Source organism: Amblyraja radiata, chromosome 1 (genome assembly GCF_010909765.2).
Source record: "Amblyraja radiata isolate CabotCenter1 chromosome 1, sAmbRad1.1.pri, whole genome shotgun sequence".
NCBI lineage: Eukaryota > Metazoa > Chordata > Chondrichthyes > Rajiformes > Rajidae > Amblyraja > Amblyraja radiata.
In genome coordinates, this window is record NC_045956.1 from 166567205 (window position 1) to 166589544 (window position 22340).

Here is a 22340-nt window from a genome sequence, read left to right on the forward strand (position 1 = left end):
CAAAGTCAGACGTCTATCTCGATCTCCAGAATCTCAGAAACATTGCCAGAGACGGAACCCTGGGATCGCCGTCACAGCGCCTAATGTCGAGATTGACGAGGTCTCCAGTCCCCACCGCACAACAGCAGCTGGTTCCTCGGGTGTTGATGCCTGCCACAATCCAGAAACGTCTCCAAGAGAAGCATGACATCCAGAAACGATCATACGACAGTTCCAGCAGACCACTCAAGCCTCTACTGCCGGGCCAGGTCGTCCGTCTACAAGCTCCAACTGGACATTCCCGTCTGGGCACTGTTGTCAGCCCGACTGATGAGCCACGATCCTGCCTGGTGAACTGTGAGGGAGCGGTATACCGGAGAAGTCGACAACACCTGCAACACGAGCCCCGACCACCGCCTGCTGGTCCCTATGCTCCGCCGCTCCAGTTCCAGCTGCCTCCTGCAATGTCTCCCACCCGTCCCCGCATGCCTTACACCCCTCCACGTCCCTCGGTCTCCACTAACCACGGGGCCTCACCTACCGCATGTTTCCCCTTTCGGTCCCCACAAGCCTCTCCCGCGCCATTCTCGCCTCCAAGCTCTCCGTCCCATCTTTCAGGAGAGGGAGGGGAGGGTTGGGTCCGCAAGCGCTCGGGCCGTGTTAGCAGACAGATATGGCGAGTATGTTTAACTCCATGGCATGGGTGCCCTTTCCACACTTAATCCTAAGGGGGAAGGATGTAGATTGATGATGCATGTGAACCAATCACACGTAACCAGCATCACTAACTCCACCCCCTCTATAACACTTATACTAACACTCGTTCCTGGCACTGCCAGTTCGAGCAGCTAGGATGTACTGACAACCTGCCGTCCTCAATGCTGTTAAGTTTTTAGTGCTCATTAAAGATGTGTTTAAATCATATACTGTCTCTGGCTCGTGTTTACAAGAAGGAACTGCAGATCCTGGAATTTTGAGCAAAACACAAAGTGCTGGAGTAACGCAGCGTTTGTGGAAGACATGGATATGTGACGTTTGGGGTCAGGACTGACCTGCTGAGTTACGCCAATACTTTGTGTGTTTCAATACTGATTATCTGGATTATCCCTGCAGTCCATTTTTAAATAAAGTTTTATACTTTACTATCCTAAAACATATTTATTCTTTGTTGAGTTGTCTTTCAAATTCTTTGTTTCAAATATGCTTTGGGAAGAATGAACAATATTTATAATCATTTATTCTTTTTTTCTAGGAGGTATGGATGTATGCTGTGTATGCAAAGCACGATGTCACACTATATTCCTTTCAGATAAGGTATTCCAAGAACTAATATCGTTTTGCTACTTGTTTGATTCTGATATTGTACAATTCCTTCCCCCCTCTGTCGTGGGGTAGACTTAGGCTGAACCCCCCCCCCCCTCCCCAACCTTTGCACATTCCCAATCCTTTCCACTCGTCACTTTAATTTCATGTTTCATGTATTTTGTTTTTTTATGACTGTTGGCATTTCTATCAATTTCCCTCCTGGGAAAGTTCTATCATATCGTAATCTTCTTCCCAATGTTCATCTTATTTATCCCACTCTTACTGTAACATCTGTCAGTTGGATGATTACGGAGGTAGTAATTTCATCGAAGTAGTACATTTTATCTGAGCCGTATAATTTCTTTAGTTATTTAATTAATGATTCAATTGTTTATCTGTTTTTATAACTTTTCAATGCAGATATTTATAAATAACATTAATTTACCTCAGTTAACTTCCATTTGATGTTGAATTAGTCAGTTATCTCGACAATGAACTTGGCATTGAAACATAAGGTTTGAGTGGATTTTTATAATTTGATTTTTGAGTGGATTTCATAATATGAATAGCCACAAATTAATTTGAATAAACAAGAACTGTTTGATGAAACTGTTCCCTTTTTGTTCATTCAGATGATTCTTTTTTAAATGGGACTGTTAAGAAACATATGATTACAATAAATCATCCATTGCCCCATAAATAAAATCTCAATGAATAAATAAATCCATTTGGGGTTCTCTCTAAAGCAAATATAGCTAGTCAAATATATGAAGTGTAAAACAAATAAAACAATTTACACAATTGTGTTTCCTGTACTTTGTATTACTTCCCTTACACATAGCTATTAAGCCAAGCTGGTGTATTTACATTACATTTAATACCTAATCTTATACTCTTGCCAAGTTTCAAATTGTGATGTAGCCATCTGCCTGACACTTGGCTTTGGCACCAGTAGGTGTCTGTTTACAGACTTGCCCTCTCCTAGATACTAGCTTACTGTCCTAAATACATTCCACCCCTTAACCACAGTTTCAATTGTGACCTGACACAGACCTCTTCTCTAGTATGTGACCACGAGGCACATATCAATATCTCTAGGCATATATCAATACATTTTCGAGCTTGCATTTTCTGAAAGCCTATCATGGCTAGAAAGAAGGAACTGGATGCTGGTTTACAAAAAAAGACACTGTGCCTTTTTATGCAACTCAGTAGGTCGGGTAACATCTCTGAAGAACATGGATAGCCAGTAATGCTGCCAGATCTGCTGAGCATTTGTGGGTTTTGTTTTAGCCTCTGTCTTTTTATTATTTTTTTGTCTTGTTTGAATGTAGTTTTTATTATTTTAATTTTTGTGTATTTGTGTGGGTATGTGTGTGGGGGGCGGGGGGTGGGGGAAACTTTTAAAATCTTTCCCCTGCACGGAGAACCCGACCTTTTCTCTGTCGGGTCTCCGATGTTGTTGGGGCCTAGCACCGTGGAGCGGCCTCCAACCGGAACGACCTGGGGCTCCAGTCGCGGAGCTGCGGACTTACCCACCATCGCGGAGCTGGCCGAGTTCGGAGCGGGTGGAGCTGTGGTGGCGCGCTGCTGTGACCAGACCCCGGAGATTCGGAGGCTTACCGCAGGTCTGGTGGACGGTGACACCGGGAGCCCGCGGGTCCCTGCTGGGAGACCGCTTTTCGGGGCTTCCGCAACGGCGACCTCTCCCGCCCGAGTTGCGGGGTTGAAGAGTGCCTGGAGCGGAGGCTTACATCATCGCCCGGCGCGGCCTTAAATGTCCGCGGGACACTTACCATCGCCCGCCGGGGGCTTTAACTCTGACATCGGGAGGAGAATGAGGAGTGCAGGGGAGAGATAAGACTTTGCCTTCCATCACAGCGAGGAGGAGATGTGCTGTGATGGATGTTTGTGTAAATTGTGTTGTGTCTTGGTTCTTTTTCTTGTGTGTATGACTGCAGAAACAACATTTCGTTTGAACCTCAATGAGGTTCAAATGACAAATGAATTGTATTGTATTGTGTTGTATTGTAAAATAACTGATAGGTGGAGGGAAACTGAAAGGAGCAAATAACAAAGAACCACATAAAATGCACTTAAAATCCCCCCTCTGTTATTGGGTTTCTGAACGGTCCTTCCAAAGGCTAGAGAACTATCCGTTTCACCTCCACCCCATTGTGGACATTGGGCTTTGTCTATGGAACTGATACACTACAATGCTGAGAACTATTCTCTGCACTCTGTATCTTCTGTTTTGCTCTACCTATTGTATTTTGAGTTGATTTTACTAATGCGCAGTATTACATGATCAGATTGAATAGCATGCAAAACAAAGCTTTTCACTGTACATAGATACACGTGACAATATTAAACCCAAACCTAAAAATAAATAGTTAGATAAACTGTTTTTGCTCTGCATCTATCTGTTATCTTGATTGGGTGAGTTCTTTCCAGCATTATTGCATTGCGGGTTTTGTGCATCTGATTATTTAGTAGTCACGTTTAAGGTGACCAAGATTCCTTGCTGGTATTTAAAAACTAAGACACCATAAAGAAAGAATATGTGAACTTGTATCGTGCCTTTTATGATCTCAAAACACTCCCATAAACTTTAGAGCCAATTAAATACTTTTGGAAGGTGGATAACATTTTAATACAGGAAAAACAGCAGCCAATTTGAGTACAGCATTGTCCCACAAAACCAATGAAGTTAATTTAGCAGGTCATCTGTTTGTTGAGAAATAAACATTGTAAGAACAGGAGCTTTAGTCGTAAGCTGTTTAAGAAGGAACTGCAGATGCTGGAAAATCGAAGGTAGACAAAAAATACTGGAGAAACTCAGCGGGTGAGGCAGCATCTATGGAGCGAAGGAAATATGCACCGTTTCGACCTTTAGTCGTAAGCCATTTGTTCCCTTGGAGCCTGTTATGCCATTCTTCAAGATAATGGCTGATTTTCTGCCTGAATGCCATTTTCCTGAACTATACCTATAATAGTAAGATTAAACGAGAACTTACCAGTTTGAAGTTTGATCTGTATTTTATGAGGAGTTACGATGAGGGATTACGTGAAGAACCCGCTCAGTGCGCAGGCGCGGCATACTTCCAAGCAGCGGTGTGGAATCACAGATAGACACAGTTATTTGAAGTAAAGATAGTAAAGATAAGGAGACATCAATTTATTAGTTTGATCCATATAATGAGGGTGGGAGCGGAGGGCACGTAATCCCTCATCGTAACTCCTCATAAAATACAGATCAAACTTCAAACTGGTAAGTTCTCGTTTAATCTTACTATTTTACTTCGGAGTCACGTGAGTGACTACGTGAAGATTTCAAAGCTCTGTGATTTCAAACCGTGTAACAGTTTCATTTCACTCACTGCCGAAGTTCTTGAGGGAGGAAATGTTATCGTAATCAACCAATGAGTCTATTTGTAGAAAAACACAATGGTATTTTTTAAACAATAACAACAAAGAATTAAGTTGCTCCCCTGGGCTTAAATTAAATATTTGCAGTTCGTAAATCTTTACTGCAAATAAACCAGGTTTTGCCAACGGCTTATTATAAAATTTCTGATCGGTCTTTTCCCCCCCACCATCCTGCTGTAGCCAGGATGTGGTCTATAGGCATGTCCATTCTTTAGCCGTTGACATGGATGCTGTCCTGGTGGAATAAAATTTGTACATGTTAGTGTTTATCCCAGCAGTTTCTAGCACCTGCTTGAGCCATCTCGCAATGGTTTGGCTCGTCACCCGACCATAAGGTTTTTGTGACTGACCCACAAGGCTTTTCATCTCCCTCGTATATTTTGGTTGTGTCTATGTAGGATAGTAGGTGAGTCATGGCACATAACCGTGGTTCTGGTGGGTAAGCTACGACTGGATTAGGTGTTCCTGGTCTGCTCTGTTTGATCAGTCGCTGAATAACGACAGATCTGGTCTGGAGCTGTGATCATGTTGTCCAGTCGCAATAGGTGTAGTGACTGGACCCTCTGAGCGGATACAAGTGCCATCAACATGAGCGTCTTTAGTGTAGCTTGCTCGAGGCCGGGGGATCTGGCTGGTGGCCATTCCCTGAGATATGTCAGGACCACACTGATATCCCAAATATGGGTATACCTGGGCTTAGGGCTTGATATTGTAAATGCCCTTCATCAGTTTTACCACCAGTGGATGGGATCCCATCGCCTGTTGTCCTGGCGCTGGTTGTTGATGGCACTGTAGCTGATCCCTACATCGTGGTGTAGATAGGCCAGGAACTCCAGTATGTTGGTGGCTGTAGCTGTTGCGTATGTCGTCCCTGTTTCCTGGCAGTACTTCTCCCTTTTTTGATGCTGGTTCAGTACTGCCTCTGGTGGATGTTCGAAGGGATGCCGACATGGTGATGGTTTGTTTGGACAATCCCAGTTCCAGGTAAGGTCTGTTCAAACTTGCAACCCAGGCGTTTAATTTTCTCATGGCATGGGTGTTTAGCTTACCTGGTAGGTAAGTAGCTGATAGCCAAATATGTCTTTCGACACACCATTGCCAAATCATGTTGACCAATTTGTCGCATGACAATGATTTTATGCCACCCATATGGTTAATATAAGCCATCACCGTAGTATTTATCAATTTGGAACCGAACATGCAAGTGCTGCATATTAGATACATATGCTTTTAAACCATAAAAGGCGCCCAACATCTCTAGATAGTTAATGCCTAGTGTAAGTAGTAATGATGACTCTAGGTTAGTCCATCTACCACCTGTGCTGGATATGGAGTTAGTCGCTCCCCAGCCTTGAGCACTGGCATCTGTTTTAGTAACTAAAGTAGGGTTAGTGATAAAGATAGGGCTGAAACTATGCCAAACGTTTTCTGCCCACCACTGTAGCTCTGATATTGCTTCAGTGGGTAAGTTCATGACACGATCATAGTGACCTGTATGTCGTTTTATTGCCTGTACCTTTGCTCTCTGTAAATTCTTTGATAGTGCAAAGGTCCGAATTGAGTAGCCGGAAATGCTGCTACCATTTTCCCAATTACTCTTGCTACTTGTCGAATATCCTTTGGAATTCAGTTGTTTGGCAGTAACATATGTCTCCATTTTGAAATGTATATACTTAACAAATTTGTTTAGTGATGTTAAGTCAATGATGATGCGATAGCCACCATTTTTTTTTGTTTTTTTTGTTTTTGTTTTAGTGAATATATTCGATACAAATTCCAAAGGTTCATGTTTGGTCTTTTCGATGACCCCCTTTGTGATAAGTCTCACCAGTTCAGCTTGTCCCTCACGTTTCTCTTTGACGGAGGGAGAAAATACCCTTTGGGGCCATTGTTGAACTGGCGGCGTTTTTTCTGACATGAATTGTATTTTATATCCACTATGCTTCAAACCGGTGCAATCTACCTCCTGTTAGTATTAAGCCTTCACCTCCCAAAAGGTGATAGGAACCAGACCCACCTACCTCCATGGTTACGGGTATTTCCTCTGATTCCCTTTGGTCGGCTTGCGAGGTGTTTGATGTGGCGTGTTTGTTGGGGGTTGGCGCATTTTCCATGGGGTCCGCTCTGGGCCCTGGTCTAAAAAGACTTACGGTGAAAGTAAGCGGACCCCGAGCTTTCACCAGTGTTGAATGGTGGATGTTTACTGGTGGATGCGGCGGGGTGCTGCCACTTGGTGGTGTGTGTTTTCAGTTTGCTCGTTTTATACCCTGCCTTCCCGAAGAGCAGCCTGTCTGGCTTATCGGCTGGTGTTTTACACAGCCCGGCAAATCGAGGACTGATGGCAGGTTTGATGATTTATTTCCGCAGATTATTAATTTCAAACTGCGTGTTACACAACAACGCGAGTGTATCCTGTTGATTGGTGGTCATCTCGGTGTTGTTTATAGAACGAGCAAACGAAGTGATGCCTGCTGTCAATAGTCGGAGTATCCGCTGCAGCTTTAGCTCGTGGTGCCGGATGGTTGCCCCAATGTGTCCCCAGATTTGGCTGTTCACCGCTGGTACTTTTTAGAGGTTCACAGTTCTCCGGCGCCGTATAGTATCTAAAGCTTCATTAATCACCTGCCCCTGCAGAGTGTTGGAAAGGTGATTGATTCTTGCCGCTAGTTTGGCCTCTAGCGGTTCCCCTGCACGGGGTTTTGACACGTAGCGGCCCACTGCACCAAGCAGCTGTTCCTGCTCCTGCACCCCCTGCATACTCCCGAAATCTTCAGCCATAACCCCTTGTTCTGGACCAGCCCAGTCCTGGTCCCCAAAGCTATCCTCTGGAAAGGAGGATGCAATGGACAGTGCAGGAGGCACTGTAGAGGGAGTGCCTGACTTCCCTCTGCAAGAGCTCCCCTCCCGGGGTGCACCTTGCTGGAGCACCTGCTCCAAGAGCCGCTCCATGCGGCTCAGGCGGCTGTCCCTCCCCCTCCTGGGTGGAGAGACGTCCCCGTCCGACTAGTCGGATGCCACCGGCCGGTTGCTCTTCCGTTCGCTTTGCCTCCAGCCCGCTGTTCAGACATTAGCGGAGCTGGACTCGGCTCGGTGTCGGGGATAGCGGAACGCCTGGATAGCGCTCCTACCGCCTGTTGCTGGCCCCCCTTCTCCTCTTGCGGAGTTGGACGGGGGCAGATTTCGAAAATCTTGTTTTTTCTTTTCGCGAGAGCGCTCTTTCTGCGCATCTCGCTGGAGCTGCTCCAATAGCTGTTGGATGCAGCTCAGGCGGCTGTCTCTCCTCCATTTAGGTGGAGACATGTCCCCTTCCGACGAATCGGACGCCACCGGCCGGATGCCTGTTCGGATGGCTAGATATCCAGCCCGTAGTTCAGGCACTAGCGGGACTGGGCTCGGCGCGGTGATGGGAATAGCGGAGTGCCCGGTTCCTACCGCATTCTTCTGGAGCTTTTGCTTGTAGATGCGAGAGCGCCCCTCAAGCAGCGCGTCTCGCAGGCACCTGCTCCGTGAGCCGCTCCAGCGGCTCAGGCGGCTCTCTCTCCCCCCGTGCGGGTGGAGAGACGTCCCGTCCCAATCGGGAACACCTGCCGGATGCCTCTCGAGTGGCTATGCATCCAGCCCGCTGCTCAGGTACTAGCGGGCTGGCCTCGGCACGGTGTCGGGGAATTGCGGAACACCGGGACGCTCCTACCGCCTGTTGCTGCCCCCCTTCCCCCCGACGGGAAACCGTTCCTCCTTGAACGGGGGACAGTTTTGTTCCAGAGCCTTTTTCTCTGCCTGTAAAAAACACAAGCAGAAAAAAGGCTCACCTGTAAAAGAAAACCCGACCTCAGGATACTCACCTGACGGTCCATTTCATCCTGTAACGGGACAGCCTAGCTCCCGTTGCGGCCGCTGTTGCACTGCTGGCGTAATGCCGCGCCTGCGCACTGAGCGGGTTCTTCACGTAGTCACTCACGTGACTCCGAAGTAAAATTAGCAGTCATAAATTGTTTGATTGCTGATTTTGAATGAAAATGCTTGAGAATTTCAAAGATTCACTACCTCCTGTGAAAAAGAATTTCCTCTCAATTCACTCCTAAATAGCCTTGTTCATATTCAGAGATTTTATCCCTTGGTTCTAGACTGGTTAGTCAGAGGATGGATGATGCCTTCATCAAGCCTTTTGAGCCCTGTTGGAATTTTGTGATAAAAAAAAAAAAATGAAATTCCTCTCTTTCTTCTAAACACCAGAGGGTCTGAAGAAGGATCTCAACCTGAAATATCACCTATTCCATTTCTTCAGAGATGCTGTCTGACCCGCTGAGTTACTCCAGCTTTTTGTTTCTATCTTCGATTTAAACCAGCATCTGCAGTTCCTTCCTACACACCGGAGAACATTGGCCTGGCCGGCTCAAAAACTCCTGATACGTCACACCCTCCATCTCCAGAACTGTCTACTAAGCTTCACTACACTCCCTCAATTGCCAAATATATCCTTTACTATCTCAGGATACCAAAACTGTCCACATTATTCTTGGTGGTGCCTTACCAATTGCAGTAAAACTCCAGTACTCAAAATAAGAATCAAGTTAATATCTGCCGCCTTAATCATGGATCTTTGGTGAACCCTCCTGCTCTCTGATTCAGATTGTGGCATGTTTGAGGTAATGTTCATGGTAGCGAATAAGATGCTTGCCGGAAAAGCAAAAGTTAATAAGAGGCAGAGACATAGGGTTTCAGTGACAGATGAACTGAAATAGTTTCATTACTTTTGCTTCTCGGACTGGAGGACTGTGACTAGTGGTGCGCCTCAGGGTTCGGTGTTGGGCCTGTTACTGTTTGTCATCTACATTAATGATTTGGATGAAAACATATATGGCAAGATTAGCAAGTTTGCTGATGATACTAAAGTTAGTGGTTTTGCAGATATGATGATTGTAGCAGGATCTGGAACGGTTGGCCAGGTGGGTGGAGAAATGGTTGTCGAACAAGGGCAGGACCTACACAGTAAATGGTAGGCCTCTGGGTAGTGTTGTAGAGCAGAGGGATCTAGGAGTACAGGTACATGGTTCCTTGAAGGTCGAGTTGCAGGTTGATAAGGTGGTCAAAAGGCTTTTGACACTTTGGCCTTCATCAGTCAGAGTATTGAGTATAGAAGTTGGGAGGTCATGTTGCAGTTGTATAAGACGTTGGTGAGAACGCATTTAGAATATTGTGTTCTGTTCTGGGCACCATGTTATAGGAAAGATATTGTCAAGCTTGAAAGGGTTCAGAAAAGATTTACGAGGATGTTGCCAGGACTAGAGGGTGTGAGCTATAGGGAGAGGTTGAGTAGGCTGGGTCTCTATTCCATGAAGCCCAGGAGGATGAAGGGGCATCTTATAGAGGTAAACAAGATCATGAGAGGAATAGATCGGGTAGATGCACAGAGTCTCTTGCTTAGAGCAAGGGAATCGAGGGCCAGAGGACATAGGCTCAAGGTGAAGGGGAAAAGATGTAATAGGAATCAGAGGGGTAACTTTTTCACACAAAAGGTGGTGGATGTATGGAACAAGCTGTGAGAGGTAGTTGAGGCTGGGACTGGACTATCCCATTGTTTAAGAAACAGTTAGACAGGTACATGGATAGGACAGGTTTGGAGGGATATGGACCAAGCGCAGGCAAGTGGGACTCGTGTAGCTGGGACATTGTTGGCCGGTTTGAGCAAGTTGGGCCGAACTGTATCAAAAAGCACATATGGTCAGTCGCCTTTCTTCAGTACATATCTTTAAAGGAATCTTTTTGTTTGTCCATAATATAGTTCCAATTTTTTCTTACAGATGGATCCAAATCTTAAGGCACTTTTTACACAGCCAGAGAAAGTTTGTGAGATGTACTTAAAAGAGTTTATGCAGGTCAGTAATAATATCTAATGTTATCACAGAATGCAGAATTTTGATTAGGTCTAACTGCACAGTCATAATTGTGATTTTAATTGCACTCGTAGATTATGGACTTCCAGGAAAAACACAGACGACATTTGTGTGCAAAAGAAACAGAAGAGGTAATGTGCACTCTTAATTGAAGTACTCTGAATCTGCTGTTGCTATAAATGAACCTCAATGCAAAAAATGAGAACCTAATGTAGGTATGTTACAAAACTTACCTTCAGCGGCGCTGCAGTTCTGTCACTGCCAGTGTGCGCGACTTTGGCGCCTTTGAGAGGGGGGCGGGTTTAAAAAGCGATTTTCTCTAGGCTATTGAAATCGAGGTTGTTCAGCCTGCCTAGTTGCTGACGAAAAATCGCTGCGACATTAGTTCGTTGCAGCTATTTCTAAACAAAATTGGGTTATTTAATTGTTATAGTAAATTAAAAATCATCCTCTAAAGCCGTGAACGCCCACAACGGGATGGATCTTATGTAGGGGACAAGGCAAGACAGGTTGTTTATTTTTACATTAAAAAGTGCTTCTTAAGATCCACGAATCAGTCTGGTGAACCTTCTCTGTACTCCCTCTATGGCAAGAATGTCTTTCCTCAGATTAGGAGACCAAAACTTACGCAATACTCCAGGTATGGTACAACAGTAGAACCTCCCTGCTCCTATATTCAAATCCTTTTGCTATGAATGCTAACATACCATTTGCTTTCTTCACTGCCTGCTGCACCTGCATGCCTACTTTCAATGACTGGTGTATGATGACACCCAGGTCTCGTTGCATCTCCCCTTTTTCTAATCGGCCACCATTCAGATAACAGTCTACTTTCCTGTTTTTGCCACCAAAGTGGATAACCTCACATTTATCCACATTATACTGCATCTGCCATGCATTTGCCCACTCACCCAACCTATCCAAGTCACCTTGCAGCCTCCTAGCATCCTCCTGACAGCTAACACTGGCCCCCAGCTTCGTGTCATCTGCAAACTTGGAGATGTTGCATTCAATTCCCTCATCCAGATCATTAATATATATTGTAAATAGCTGGGGTCCCAGCACTGAGCCTTGCGGTACCCCACTAGTCACTGCCTGCCATTCTGAAAATAACCCGTTTACTCCTACTCTTTGCTTCCTCTCTGCCAGCCAGTTCTCTATCCACATCAATACTGAACCCCCAATACCATGTGCTTTAAGTTTGTATGCTAATCTCTTATGTGGGTGCTTGTCAAAAGCCTTCTGAAAGTCCAGATATAACACATCCACTGGTTCCCCCTTATCCACTCTGCTAGTTACATCCTCGAAAAATTCTATAAGATTCGTCAGACATGATTTACCTTTCATAAATCCATGCTGACTTTGCCCAATGAACTCACCACTTTCCAAATGTGCTGCTATCCCATCTTTAATGATCTGGATGAGGGAATTGAAGGCAATATCTCCAAGTTTGCGGATGACACTAAGCTGGGGGGCAGTGTTAGCTGTGAGGAGGATGCTAGGAGACTGCAAGGTGACTTGGATAGGCTGGGTGAGTGGGCAAATGTTTGGCAGATGCAGTATAATGTGGATAAATGTGAGGTTATCCATTTTGGTGGCAAAAACAGGAAAGCAGACTATTATCTAAATGGTGGCCGACTAGGAAAAGGGGAGATGCAGCGAGACCTGGGTGTCATGGCACACCAGTCATTGAAAGTGGGCATGCAGGTGCAGCAGGCAGTGAAGAAAGCGAATGGTATGTTAGCTTTCATAGCAAAAGGATTTGAGTATAGGAGCAGGGAGGTTCTACTGCAGTTGTACAGGGTCTTGGTGAGACCACACCTGGAGTATTGCGTACAGTTTTGGTCTCCAAATCTGAGGAAGGACATTATTGCCATAGAGGGAGTGCAGAGAAGGTTCACCAGACTGATTCCTGGGATGTCAGGACTGTCTTATGAAGAAAGACTGGATAGACTTGGTTCATACTCTCTAGAATTTAGGAGATTGAGAGGGGATCTTATAGAAACTTACAAAATTCTTAAGGGGTTGGACAGGCTAGATGCAGGAAGATTGCTCCCGATGTTGGGGAAGTCCAGGACAAGGGGTCACAGCTTAAGGATAAGGGGGAAATCCTTTAAAACCGAGATGAGAAGAACTTTTTTCACACAGAGAGTGGTGAATCTCTGGAACTCCCTGCCACAGAGGGTAGTCGAGGCCAGTTCATTGGCTATATTTAAGAGGGAGTTAGATGTGGCCCTTGTGGCTAAGGGGATCAGAGGGTATGGAGAGAAGGCAGGTACGGGATACTGAGTTGGATGATCAGCCATGATCATATTGAATGGCGGTGCAGGCTCGAAGGGCCGAATGGCCTACTCCTGCACCTAATTTCTATGTTTCTATGTTAATAACTGACTCCAGAATTTTCCCCACCACCGATGTTAGACTAACTGGTCTGTAATTCCCCGTTTTCTCTCTCCCTCCCTTTTTAAAAAGTGGTGTTACATTAGCTACCCTCCAGTCCTCAGGAACTACTCCAGAATCTAAAGAGTTTTGAAAAATTATCACTAATGCATCTACTATTTCTGCGGCTACTTCCTTAAGTACTCTGGGATGCAACTTATCCGGCCCTGGGGATTTATCGGCCTTTAATCCATTCAATTTACCTAACACCACTTCCCGGCTAACCTGGATTTCACTCAGTTCCTCCATCTCTTGCTATTTCCGGCAGATTATTTATGTCTTCCTTAGTGAAGACAGAACCAAAGTAATTATTCAATTGGTCTGCCATGTCCTTGTTCCCCATGATCAAATCGCCTGTTTCTGACTGGCAGGGAACATAAGGGGCCCCCACTAGGGGCCACGCAGAACAAGACTGCTAACTAACCCTTCCTCATTACTCAATACCCAGTCTAGAATAGCTTGCTCTCTTGTTGGTTCCTCTACATGTTGGTTTAGAAAACTATCCCGCATACATTCCAAGAAATCCACTTCCTCAGCACCCCTGCCAATTTGATTCACCGAATTACAATCACTAAGCACACTACAAAAAAGAGCTATTCGTATAGTAAACAATGTAGGATATCATGAACACACCAATATACTATTTAAAATTACACACCTTAAAGATTAAGGATCTGGTAGAATTTAAGACTGCACAAATAATTTATAAAGCAAAAAATAAACTGCTACCTGTAAACATACAAAAACTGTTCAAAGACAGAGAGGGGGGTTATAACTTTAGAGGGAAACTAAACTTGAAACAGCATTATGCTCGGACCAATTTAAAAAGTATGTGTATTTCCATTTGTGGGGTGGTTTTGTGGAATGGTCTTGACGAAACGATTAAACAAAGTATGAATATAATGCAATTTAAAAAAATGTACAAAAGATATATATTTGAAAAGTACAGTAATGAGGAAGGAGAATGTAAATCTCACAGATGTTAATGGTGCTTGTTCTTTTTGTTCTTTTCTTTTTTTGTTCTTTTTTTCTTAATAGCTTGATTGGAGTAGTTTTATTTGAATTGTCTGTTTAGTTTATTTTATTGAATTTTGCATTTGTTAATGGTGAAGAATGGGGGTAGGACTTGACAAGCATAGGCTTCTTCCTATCCCTTTTCGAACGAGTCTAATGTGTGTTGAAATTGGCTTTTGATTTTTTTAATTTATATATGTACATATATGTTATGTATATGTATATATGTATGTATGTATGTATATATGTACATGTATGTGTGTATGTATTTATGTATATATATATGTATATATGTAATTTTCCTTCTATTTATTCATTTTCATCTTTTCTTTTCTTTTTTTTAATCGTTCGAAAAAAACATTAATAAAAAAAAAATATATGTAGATTGAAGTCACCCATTATAACTGTTTTACCTTTGTTGCACGCATTTCTAATTTCCTGTTTGATGCCATCCCCAACTCACCTACTACTGTTAGGTGGCCTGTACACAATTCCCACTAGCGTTTTCTGCCCCTTAGTGTTTTGCAGCTCTACCCATATCGATTCCACATCCTCCAAGCTAATGTCCTTCCTTTCTATTGCGTTAATCCCCTCTCTAACCAGCAACGCTACCCCACCTCCTTTTCCTTTCTGTCTATCCCTCCTGAATATTGAATATCCCTGGATGTTCAGCTCCCAGCCTTGGTCACCCTGGAGCCATGTCTCTGTGATCCCAACTATATCATAGCATCATAACTATCTGCACATTCAACTCATCCACCTTATTACGAATAATATTTTTGATCACAAGGAGAAGAAAGCAATGTTGTTTAACTGGGAGGATTCCATGGAGTTTTACCCAACATTAAGCAAGAAAAATAACTTGCAATCTTGGGGACATAATTATTTGTTGTTTTAAATGCAATGACAAAGTAACTAAAAGTAAATAAATGACGAATACAATATTTGACCCATGGAATATAAAATGGTACAAATTGAAATACATTGATTTTTCAGGTCAATCTAAGATCTATACCTCAAATTACTTCTACATTGTTATCATTGGGAAGATAAAAATAAAGATTTAAGGAGTCCGTGGTCACTGAAGTTTACCCGCAATATGTTTACATATTTCCTTTTTCTAGAAAGCAAAATTGAAAGCCTATGTCGAACACATCACACAGAGGAAAGAACAATTACAACGGTAAGCATTTCTTCATCTTAGCGGTGGCATTTAAGTCATGTTAGAATTACCTTTATTGTCATTACGGTCTGAACGAAATTTCGTGCCTGCAGTCATACATACAATAATACAATAATAAACAACAATAAACACAAATTAACATCCACCACAGTGAGTCCTCCAAGCACCTCCTCACTGTGGTGGAGGCAAAAATCTTAGGGCTGCAGTCTCTTCCCTCCTCTTCTCACTCTGCGCTGAGGCGATACCCCACCGGGCGATGGCACAAACAGTCCCGCGGCTCACCGAACCCCGCAAACGGGCCGGCTCAAATACCGCGGCCCGGGGTGGTCGAAGCTGCCGCCCTCCAGTCCAGCAGACGCAGCCGCTGGCCCGCGGCTGAACCCCGGACTCAGGTCACCGCCGCCAGAACGCCGTCCCAGCCACCGGAGCACCGTTCCAGCCCCTAGCCGGATCGCCCTCACGTGAGTGCCGTACCTCCCTCGAGCTGGGCCGCTCCAACGGGAGCGCCATTCCACCTCGAGCTGGGCCAACCCGACGGGAGCGCCATTCCACTTAAATTGATTGATTTAAGGGTGCAGCTCACTGAGTCCACTCTGGCCGTCGATCAAGCTACACACTAAAGGCCATTTACAAGACACAATTAATCTATACACTTGGGATGTGGGAGGAAACTGAAGTTCCTGGAGGAAACCCACGTAGTCACTGGGCGAACATGCTGTGAGGCAGCAGCTCTACAGGCAGCACCACTGTGCCACCCCGTTAATGAGTTATTTGATGCTATTTAACTGTATTTATATAGCGCCTTTCTAATACTCAAGGCGCTTTACATCGCATTATTCTTTCACTCCTCAGTCACACTCGGTGGTGGTAAGCTACTTCAGTAGCCACAGCTGCCCTGGGGCAGACTGACGGAAGCGTGGCTGCCAATCTGCGCCTACGGCCCCTCCGACCACCACCAATCACTCACACACATTCACACACATTCACACACAGGCAAAGGTGGGTGAAGTGCCTTGCCCAAGGACACAACAACAGTATGCACTCTGCTTCGCCTGATTAAGAGAGAAAGAAAGGTCTGCAGATGCTGGTTTACCAAAAAAAAAAACACAAAACGCTGGAGTAACCCAGCCGGTCAGTCAGCATCTCTGGGAGGACATGGGTAGGTGACATTTCGGGTTTTCCAGAGATGCTGCCTTACCAACTAAATTACTCCAGCATGTTGTGTTTGTTCACCAGATTAACGTTAGGGAATAAAGATTAAAAAGAGAGATTTATAGGCAGTAGATTCAGGGAGGTATTCACTGCAAAGGTTCAGCCAGATAGATGGGTGACTGTCAAGAGAGGCAGGCAGGTAGAGCTGGATTCTCCATTTGCTAGCTCCTTTTTAAACATATACTAATTTGGATACCGTGAGGGGTGATGATTTAATTGGAAATGTTAGTTTAGTTTAGAGATACAGAGCGGAAACAGGCCCACAGCGACCAGCGATCCCTGCACATTAACACTGCCCTCCACACACTAGGCACTATTTTTGCACTATACCAAGGCAATTATCCTACAAACCTGTACGTCTTTGGAGTGTGCGAGCAAACCAAAGATCTTGGAGAAAACCCACGCGGTCACGGGGAGAACGTACAAACTCCGTACAGGTAACACCCGTAGTCGGGATCGAACCCGGGTCTCAGGTGCTGCATGCGCTATTAGGCAGCAAGTCTTCGCCACCGTGCCACCCGTTAAAAGACGAAGGCATAGCTTTAAGTTGAAAGGTGGAAAGTTTGAAGAAGGTGTGTGGGGCAAGTGGTTTTGCACAGAGAATGGGGTGTACTTGGAACATGCTGCCAATGGTGGTGGAAGCAAATATGATAGTGCTGTTTAAGAGACTACATAGGCACGTGGATAATAATAATAATAATAAATTTTATTTATGGGCGCCTTTCAAGAGTCTCAAGGACACCTTACAAAAATTGAGCATGTAGAGGAAAAACATGTAAGGGGAATGAAATAAATAGTAGAGACATGACTAGTACACAAAGTAAAGACAGAATTCAATACAAAACACAGTATGAGGCAATTAATGCACAGATGAAAAGGGACGGGGACGTGGGGCTAAGGATAGGCAGAGGTGAAGAGATGGGTCTTGAGGCGGGACTGGAAGATGGTGAGGGACACGGAATTGCGGATCAGTTGGGGGAGGGAGTTCCAGAGCCTGGGAGCTGTCCTGGAGAAGGCTCTGTCCCCAAAACTGCGGAGGTTGGACTTGTGGATGGAGAGGAGACCGGCTGATGTGGATCTGAGGGACCGTGAGGGTTGGTAGGGGGAGAAGAGGTCAATGAGATATGGGGGGGCCAGATGGTGGAGGGCTTTGTAGGTGAGGATCAGGATTTTGTAGGTGATCCGGTGGGAGATGGGAAGCCAGTGAAGTTGTTTGAGGACTGGAGTGATGTGATGCCAGGATTTGGTATGGGTGATGAGTTGGGTGGCTGCGTTCTGGACCAGTTGGAGTCAGTTGATGTAGGTGGAGCTGATGCCAAGGAGAAGTGAGTTGCAATAGTCCAGTCGGGAGGAGATGAAGGCATGGATGAGTCTTTCAGCAGCGGGCGGTGTGAGGGTCTGAGTTTGGCGATGTTGCGGAGATGAAAGAAGGAGGTTTTATTGACGTGGCGGATGTGAGGCTCAAGGGAGAGGGTGGAATCAAAGATCACGCCAAGGTTACGGGCCTGGGGAGATGGGGAGACAGTGGTGCCTTCGATGGTGAGAGTGGGGTTATTGATTTTGCTGAGTGTGGATATGCAGGGTATAGGAAATCACATGCAGGCAAAGGAGAGTTTAACTTGGGATTATGTTCAGCATAATATTTTGGGCTCAAGGGACAATATATGGATTCTAATGTGTATAGACATGAATTTACTCCAATATGCTAACTTCATGTACAAACTGTTTTTTTTAAACAGCACGTTACCTAATTATTTAATATCATACAAAAATGGCAGATGTGAAGCAATATGTCTCACAGTCATGATCCCTGAAACATCACAAATGGATACCTGATGTCTCTCCGCCACGCCATCCTACGCTGGAACTCAATGCAGCCATGGAATTGCATGGGAGAGACAATTGCAGAAAAATTCACAGGACTCGGAATAGAAACCAAACTATAGACAATTTCCATTCTACCTCAATTGAGAGCGGTGCAACACATCACTTTTACCATGAATATGCTGACTATTATAAAATGTGATTTCTGCGCCAGAGTCCAGCTCAGTGCTGAAGGGGTGTTATGTCAACATATACCCTGCAAGCCAGAAATGAGTCTCGCTACTCAGTGATGGAGAAAATACAGGGAGTAGGGGTGGAGATCACTAGGGTCATAAAGGAGATATATAAATCTGCACTGGACATGGGGGAGGTATCAGTCATACAGCGCAGAAACAGTATTTTTAGTGCAATTTGACCATATTGATTAAGATGCCATCTAAACTATTCCCAATTGCCTATGTTTGATCTATGTCCTTCGAAGCCTTTCCTATCTATATACCTGTCCATATGTCTTTTAAATGGTGTTATTGTACCTGCCTCTACCAGTTGCTCAGGCAGCTCAGAAGTGCGGGACTTTAGAGATACAATGCGGAAACAGGCCCTTTGGCCCACTGAGTGCGCGCTGACCAGCGATCACCACGTGAACCAGCACTATCCTACACATTGGGGACAATTTTACAACTTTACCGAAGCCAATTAACCTACAAACCCGTATGTCTTTGGAGTGTATTTTATCTTTTTTTGTTGTCACCACGCAATAAAAAAAATTTCAGTTTACTTTTTATTCCATTAAGTACCATTCCGAGTCACAAAACGAAGTAAGATGCTTCAATAAACCTCAAATTTCAGATGCAAAATCAGTGACACCCCGTGCGAGGGAAGGTTCTCCAAATCGTGGCAACCAGTGATCAGTCAAAATTATGGCTAAGTTGCCTCTAAACCGTGGCTAGTTGGATTTGACACTACAACTGGTCTTATACAAAATCATAGGTAGACAAAAATGCTGGAGAAACTCAGCGGGTGAGGCAGCATCTATGGAGCGAAGGAAATAGACAAAGTTTCGGGTCGAGACCCTTCTTCAGAGTTTCTCCAGCATTTTTGTCTATTTTCGATTTTCCAGCAACTGCAGTTCCTTCTTAAACATTATACAGAACTATTATAACACTTCAATACCGCGGACACCAGAAGCATGTGGCAGGGTGTCAGGGACATCACTGACTACAAGAGCAGCCCCGCCTGCCCCCACGGTGATATCACACTGGCCAACGAACTAAACACCTTCTTTGCCCGGTTCGATACTGGCAACACCACCAGGTGTGGAATAACCCCGGCCATAGCGGAGGGACAGGCCTTAACACTGAGCACTCAGGAGGTACAGTGCGCTCTGCGTAGGATCAATCCACGCAAGGCTGCAGGCCCGGATGGTGTACAGGGAAGAGTATTAAAGGACTGTGCTGGACAGCTGGCGGAGGTATTCACGAGAATCTTCAATCTCTCTCTATCTCTGGCAACGGTCCCCAAGTGCCTGAAAACAGCCACCATAGTGCCGGTGCCGAAAAAGTCCAAAATCACCAACCTCAACGACTACCGGCCGGTTGCCCTGACTCCAATTCCCATGAAGTGCTTCGAAAGGCTGGTCCTCTCCCATATTAAATCCAGCATCCCTGCCTCACTGGACTCCCATCAATTTGCATACAGGGCAAATAGATCGACAGAGGATGCCATCTCTCTGGCCCTTCACACTGTCCTGACTCACCTGGACAGACAGGGCACGTATGTGAGGATGCTCTTCATTGACTATAGCTCTGCATTCAATATGGTCATCCCCACCAAGCTCACCACCAAACTCCACCAGCTAGGCCTCAGCTCACCGATATGCGCTTGGATCCTGAACTTTCTCACGGAGCGACCGCAGGCAGTGAGACTGGGCCTGCACCTGTCCTCCACCATCACCCTGAGCACCGGCACACCACAGGGTTGTGTACTAAGCCCCATGCTCTACTCCCTCTTCACTCACGACTGTGTCCCTGCATTCGACACCAACACCATCGTGAAGTTTGCAGACGACACAACAGTGATTGGGCTGATCACCAACGGTGATGAAACAAAATACAGAGCGGAGGTGCAGAACCTGGCGGACTGGTGCGCCAATAACAACTTGGCACTAAACACCTCCAAGACCAAGGAGCTGATTATTGACTTCAGGAGGTCCCATTCTGGAGAATACGCCCCAATCTCCATTTATGGGGAAAGTGTGGAGAGAGTGTCCAGCTTTAAGTTTCTGGGCACTCACATTTCAGAAGACCTCACATGGTCCACAAACACCGCCGCGCTGGTCAAGAAGGCACAGCAACGACTGTTCTTCCTGAGGACATTAAAAAAGACTGGTCTGCCCCAACAGCTGCTGACAACGTTCTACCGCTGCACCACAGAGAGCATACTAACGTATGGCATCTCTGTGTGGTATCTCAGCTGCACGAAGGCGGAGAGGAGAGCTCTACAGCGCGTCGTCAACAGAGCGCAGAGGATCATCGGGACAGAGCTACCAGCCTTGGAGGGCATCTACCACACGCGGTGCCTCAGGAAGGCCCTCAGCATCCATAAGGACTCATCACACCCCTGCCACGGTCTGTTTCAACTACTTCCCTCCGGCAGACGTTACAAGGCCTTCTACGCCCGAACCTCCAGACTCAGGAACAGTTTCATCCCAAGAGCTATAGCGGCTCTGAACCGGCCCTAATGAGTGCCCCCCCACCCACCCCCTTTGGACAGTCTCCCTCAGATGGTCACGTCAATCATTTCAGCTTGTTTGTTTATTTATGTATTGTATTTATTTACCTTTCTTGTACATCAGTGGAGCTGCACACTAAATCTCGTTGCACTGACGTGCAATGACAATAAAAGATATATTATTATTATTATTATTATCATTTTTTAAAAGATAACTGCATTCCTTTTGCTTGAGGCGTGCAATTAATGCTTTAAAGGCAATTACAAAAATTGTGCAGGTATTAATTGATGACGATACTTGAGAGCCTTCATTATAAAATGAAGTGATAACAATTAAGACAGAAAGCTGATACCTATCATAAACAAAGCAATTGTGAGAGATTTGGAACAACCACAGCATAATTTTGTAAGAAAGATGTAATTTAACACATATTACTCTGATATTGGAGTTAACACCACGTTACAAGTTGCAATCTGATTTTTTTTATTTTTCAGTGAACTTGCAGAAAGTAAGAACTACATAACAAAATTAGAAAGCACTTTTCAACAAAGGTAAAGTTTATCGCAGCTGAGTATTTTCTGGCACGATAGACACAAAGTGCTGGAGCAGCTCGGCGGGTCAGGCAGCATCTCTGGACCAAAAGGACCAGGTGATATTTTGGGTTGAACTCTTCTTCACGATGAAAGTAAGGGGAGGGCGTGGGGGGGGGGGGGGGGGGGGGGGGGCCACCGAAGGTGGTACTGGGGGTAGGACAATTATTTTCTTACCTCCAGTTCCACCCCTCTACTTTCAGTCTGATGAAGGGTTCCGACCTGAAACATGACCTGTTCCTTTTGATCCAGAGATGCTGCCTGACCTGTTGAGTTCCTCCAGTACTTTGTGTCTATCTTAAATATAAAACAGCATCTGCAGTTCCTTCCTACATGTTTTCTGGGAAGGATTGTTATACAAACTTCCACTGTTCAACTGTGAAGTCTGCGATGTAATAATATTTAATTTGGGAATGAGGGAACTTCTATTTTTGTAGAAGCGCAGCATAGGCATTGCTGTCAAGATTAAGATTTATTTCCCATTCGTAATTCCTCTTGAAAAGGGGCTGTTGGACTGCATGTTACAACCTCTGCAATCCTTGCAGTGAAGGGGCCGCATGTGGTGATAGTTAAAACGTACCAGTATATTGACCCAGTGAAAAAAAAGTTGCAGTGACATTTGACTAAGGGAGGACAGAATATAATGTGGAGATGTGGATACAAGGAACTGCAGATGCTAGTTTACAAAAAAAGACATAAAGTGCTGGAGTTACTCAGCGAGCCAGGCAGCATCTCTGGAG

General features: G+C 45.1%; 1 long non-coding RNA gene across 1 annotated transcript; it reads left to right on the top strand.

Moving 5' to 3' along the window:
• Positions 1-10513: 10513 nt before the first annotated feature.
• On the top strand, positions 10514-15243 carry LOC116976657. Its single transcript, XR_004413021.1, has 3 exons — positions 10514-10589; positions 10682-10738; positions 15185-15243. It is a non-coding gene; the product is annotated as an uncharacterized LOC116976657 (long non-coding RNA).
• Positions 15244-22340: the final 7097 nt, after the last annotated feature.